We start from the raw sequence: 6,000 nt of genomic DNA, 5'->3' as shown, positions 1-6,000 counted from the left end.
ATGGGGTGGACAATATGGACACAAGGGATGCATGGGGTGGACAATATGGACACAAGGGATGCATGGGGTGGACAATATGGACACAAGGGATGCATGGGGTGGACAATATGGACACAAGGGATGCATGGGGTGGACAAGGTGGACACAGGGGATGCATGGGGTAGACAATATGGACACAGAGGATGCATGGGTGGACAAGATGGATACAGAGGATGCATGAGGTGGACAAGATGGACACAGGCGATGCATGGGGTGGACAAGATGGACACAGGGGATGCATGGGGTGGACAATCTGGACACAGGGGATGCATGGGGTGGACAATATGGACACAGGGGATGCATGGGGTGGACAATATGGATACAGAGGACGCATGTGGTGGACAAGATGGACATAGAGGACGCATGGGGTGGACAAGATGGACACATCAGATGCATGTGGTGGACAAGATGGACACAGTGGATGCATGGGGTGAACAATATGGACACAGTGGATGCATGGGGTGGACAAGATGGATACAGAAGGTAACAAGAACAGCACTCGGAAGAGCGTGTTCCTCTGCCAGGCTAAACACTTTACGTTTTATATCCCACAGAGAGGCCAGATCCCAATCCGGACCAAAACCGACATCGAATCGGCTTGTTCTCATCACCGGCCCAACTCATCCACCAAATTTCGTCTGAATGTGGCCATAACGTTTTGAGATATCGTGCTCACAGATAAACCGACAGCCAAGACAGGGGTGAAAACATAACTTCCACCCACCTTCGGTAAGCTGAGGTATGTTGGATACAAATGGATGACTTTGTGCCATTTCGACATCACAATTACATGTACAGTGTCCGAGTGTGTTATACAGTTATTGTTACGACAGACTGTATGTTTCCCATGACCACAAGGGCCCGTTCAAAATGGCGGATTACGCTATTTTTGATAAAATCTGACACCCCCTTTGCAATGCTCCATGAAGCTCGACCAGACACCCCTATAAATCATGACACCCCATCCCCAAGAACAATAGTGATGGCTGCATGCCTGTATCTGTATATATTTGTGGACATACGTCCACGATGAGGTCGAGGGCAGACAAGACGTCCACATTCTAACGACAGCGTAACCACGTGGACACGTGTCACGTGGTGTTGAGCGCTGATTGGTCAAACTGAGGGAACATGCTCGCATGCTTTCGGGGCATGGACTGAACATTGAACAGCATATGATGTTCACAAACGAGAGGCGATCAATGTTCACTCGTGTGAACCGTGCATGGTTTCATCAAATTCAGTTGTAATCGGACGGTCATCATCCATTCCCACTTGTTTGTCGAGCCATGATTGACAGAGAAAAGCTCCACCAGTCACATTGAAGGTTACTGGAAACGTCCAAAGTGACGATGCGTCTATGACGTCAGCCTCTGGTGGTCAAATGTTAAACGTGAATTTGTATACGTCATCAGGGGTGTGTTCAGTTACCAAGCAGCAAGCAAGCACTTGTCAAGCCAGCCGCTCCTTATCAACGCTTTCAAATGGAATGCTTAAGCCACTTGACAAGCGTTCCATAAGAAACTTGGTAACAGAACACTGAATATGAACCAATGTTCAGTGATGCATGTGCCTCGATACTGCACCCTCTCACATGCCATGCCCACTTGCTCAGGGCTGCGCAAAAAAGTTTCTATTACATATTGACTGCAGGCTTGTTGGAACAACTCTGAAGTTGCAGCTTTAATCTGAGAATGGTACCATCTCAGCCTAGGCTGGATGTTGGCAAGCTCAAGGATGAGAGGGTAGCTGAGGAGTTTGCGAACAAGCTGAGTGGAGATTTGCGGGGTCTGGGTGCTTTGGGGAGTCCTGAAGAGTTGTGGAGTGCCTTCAAGACCACCATCCTTAATGTTGTGGTGGATGTCTTGGAACTCACTGTAGGGCGAAGAAGAATCTTGTCTCTGAAGGGACAGTGGATACTTTTGACCAGAGTCACAGGGCCGGGATGAATGGCAGAGCTGAGCTGTTTAGGGAGCTGAGGCATAAAATTGTACGTGCGCTGAGAGTGGACAAGGAGGCCTATATGTGAGAAATCTGTTAGGGGGTATATCATCACCTGTGGTCAAGCGATTCTCGTCCTGCTTACAGGTGAATTCGCGCTTTGCGTTCATCCAAGAACATACCTCGGTGTGCTGCAGGGGGAGCGGAGGGTGGTGGGCCTTGACAGAGGAGTCTGAAGTGAATGCCTGCTGGGCTGGTTACTTTGAGTGGCTGGACCAGGCTGATCCAACAGCTGTCGAGTTGGATGTCAGGGGTGTTACCATCCTTGCTGCTGACCCTCCAATCAACTGTGATCCACCTTTGTTTGTGGAAACAGGCTGCAGTGAACCGTTTGAAATGGGGCAAAGCACCTGGGCTCTGTGGCATCCATGCTGAACTTCTCAAGGCTGGTGGAAATGCTGCACTCATGTCATTGCATGTAGTTCTGTGCTCTGCCTGGAACACAGGCATCATCCCAACTGACTGGAAGAGGGGCCTTGTTGTCCCTCTCTGGAAAGGGAAGGGCGATTGTCAGGACTGCAACAACTACTGAGGGGCGACACTGCTCTCAGTGCCGGACAAGGTCATAGCTCGAATAATTCTTGATAGGGTTCGCCACCACCTGCTTGAGCACCAGTGTTCAGAGCAGTCAGGCTTTACACCAAAGAGGTCAATAATTGACCATACCCTTGCTCTTTGGGTCCTCACCGAATGCAGATGAGAGGTTTGGCCAGAGCTGCTTGCATCCTATGTTGATCTTTGCGAAGCGTTTAATTCGGTGAATCGGGATGTCCTCTGGATGATTCTTGGTTTTGTGGAGTGCCACCAAAACTGATCAATCTGATGTCTGAACTATACTCTGGTACTGAGAGTGCTGTGCGATAAAGTGATACCATCTCCGACTTATTTCCAGTTGTTACTGGAGTTCGTCAGGGGTGTGTACTGGCCCCCACACTTTTCAGCACTTGTATGGATTGGATTCAGGGGAGGATGCCGGAGAGATGAAGCTGTGGTGCATCCTTTGGGAATGTCAAGATCTCTGACCTTGATTTTGCAGATGATGCAGCGGAGACTCTGGATATCCTTTTGGGGGCCTTTGGTGCTGAATGAGTCGGAGCTGCTGGGATTACGGGTTTCCTCGGTCAAAACTAAGATCCAGGCTTTCAATGACATCTTGGATACTGCGATCCTGTCTGCATCTGTTTGTGGTGAGGATGTTGAGGTCAAGGAGAGATTCACTTACCTTGGCAGTGATATTCATGTCTCTGCTGGCTATGAGGCAGACGTCAACAGACGTCTGTGTCAGGCTTGCAGAGTCATTGATTCACTGGATCATGGGGTGTTCTGCAGCCGGTCCCTGTGCAGAAGGACAAAAGTCCAAGTCTTCAGGTCCTTGGTGCTTCCAGTCTTGCTCGATGGATGTGAGACTTGGACTTTGACCAGGAATCTGAGATGGAGACTTAATTCCTTTGGTACCAGGTCTCTTCGGAGAATCCTTGGCTATCACTGGCCAAACTTTGTGTCCAATGAGCGGTTGCCGAGAGAGACTCAAATGAGATTTGTTACCTGCATTGTCTGTGGGCGTCAGCTGCGGCTGTATGGGCATGCGGCTCGTTTTCCTGACGCTGATCCTGTTCACCAGATTCTCTCAGTGAGGGAGTCTCGTGAGTGGAGGAGGCCAATGGGCCGAGCACGTGCCTCGTGGTTGCAGCAGGTTGATCGGCATCTCAAGGAGATGGGGATGGGTCAGGCGTCTGCCTGGGGGATGGCCAGGTGGAGGTCCCTGGAGTACCGGCGGAAAGTGTATGCAGCGATGCGCTGCTCTGGCACATGCTCCCACACCTGTCCTAACCTCACCCTATAGAACCTGTCCAAGTACTGCAAAACTGCAGGGTCTTGGTAGTAAAGGCGATTTGTGTTCTCCAGTTTTCAAGTATATAAGTCAATTTGAATTAAGGTTTAAAGATCCTGGAAGGCGTATAAATAAAGAAATTATGGGTCTTACCCTTGTTTGCTCCAGCGTCTATTACACCACTCAATCGAACACATGATACATTAGTTATTTGTGCCTGCTTGTGTCCTTTATGACGTCCTTCAAAACAGTAAGTTTTTTTGATTGCCAAACACGCAGACAGAGGAAAAATATGATTTCACTTCTCTGCGCTTGCACAATCGTGATGAATTCAGAGCCAAAGGATAGTTACACTGCAGACTTGTTTTCCTATTCATGGTCCGATTTGTGTTCAAAATATGGCATTAAATTTAAATATGTAGATTGCTCCAACATCATAAACTGATAAGACGGACAGATGGACAGACGTGAACCAATTGCTTAATCCCACTTTTTCCTTCACGTGCATGGGGGGGAAGGGGGGCGAGAGGGGGGGGAGGGTAATTAAAAAAAAATTCACGTATCTGTGCATCTGGATCCGTATCTTCACCAAAATCGAATCAATTCGTCCTTGTCACACACCCAACCTGTTCCCCAAGTTGTGGTTTTCGGGAGGTTGTTGTCCATGCGACAACATTATGAAGCAATGAGAATGCATTATGGAGTATTTAATAGAGTGATCTAAAAAAATGCGGGAACGTCCACTTAACAACCATTCTGCAGGATGGCCATGCTCCAAGATTCAGCAACATCTTCCCACAAACCACCAAATCCAGAATCCAAACCATCCATGCCTTAAGGTCCAGTCACACCTTGACGTTTTAGCCAGCTTATGCCGATTTTTGGAAAATTTGTCTAAAACGCTGGTACACGTCGAATACGTTATGGGTAAGTTTTGATAACATTGAGGTCAGGTCAGGTATGGGAGCATGTGCCAGAACAGCACGTCGCTGCGTCCACTTTCCGCCGGTACTCCAGGGGCCTCCGTCTGGCCATCCCCCAGGCAGATGCCAGGCCCATTCCCATCTCCTTGAGATGGTCAACCTGTTGCAACCATGAGGCACGTGGTCGACCCACTGGCCTCCTCCACTCATGAGACTCCCTCGCTGAGAGAATCTGGTGAGCAGGATCAGAGTCAGGAAAACGAGCCACATGTCCATACAGCCGCAACTGACGCTCACGGACTATGCAGGTAACAAATCTCATCAGTCTCTCTCAGCAACCGCTCGTTGGACACAAAATCCGACCAGCGATAGCCAAGGATTCTCCGAAGAGACCTGGTACCAAAGGAATTAAGTCTCCGTCTCAGATCCTTGGTCAGTGTCCAAGTCTCGCACCCATAGAGCAAGACTGGAAGTACCAAGGACCTGAAGACTCGGACTTTCGTCCTCCCGCACAGGTACCGGCAGCGCCACACCCCATGATCCAGTGAATCCATGACTCCCCAGGCCCAACCCAGATGTCTATTGACCTCTGACTCGCAGCCAGCAGAGACATGAATATCACTGCCAAGGTAAGTGAATCTCTCCACGACCTCAACATCCTCACCACAAACAGACACAGACAGGACAGCAGCATCCAAGATGTCACCGAAAGCCTGGATCTTAGTTTTGACCCAAGAAACCCATAATCCCAACGGCTCCGACTCCTCATTCAGCACCTCGAGGGCCCTCAAGAGGATGTCTAAAGTCTCCGCAAAGATGACTGCATCATCTGCAAAGTCAAGGTCCGAGATCTTGACATTCCCAAATGACGCACCGCAACTTGATCTCTCCGACATCCTCCCTAGAATCCAGTCCATACAAGTGCTGAAAAGTGTGGGGGCAAGTACACATCCCTGACGAACTCCAGTAACAACTGGAAATAAGTCAGAGATGGTACCACCACACTTCACAGCACTCTCAGTACCAGAGTAGAGTTCAGACATCAGATCGATCAGTTTTGGTGGCACCCCACGAAGACCAAGAATCTTCCAGAGGACATCCCGATTCACTGAATCTAACGCTTTACAGAGATCAACATAGGCTGCAAGCAGCCCCTGCCGAAACTCTCGTCCGCGTTCGGTGAGGACACGAAGTGCAAGGATATGG

The sequence above is a fragment of the Eptatretus burgeri genome, chromosome 18 (assembly GCF_056783735.1).
Source record: "Eptatretus burgeri isolate ZD-2024b chromosome 18, Ebu_testis_v1, whole genome shotgun sequence".
Taxonomy (NCBI): domain Eukaryota; kingdom Metazoa; phylum Chordata; class Myxini; order Myxiniformes; family Myxinidae; genus Eptatretus; species Eptatretus burgeri.
This window is presented reverse-complemented; position numbering follows the sequence as displayed.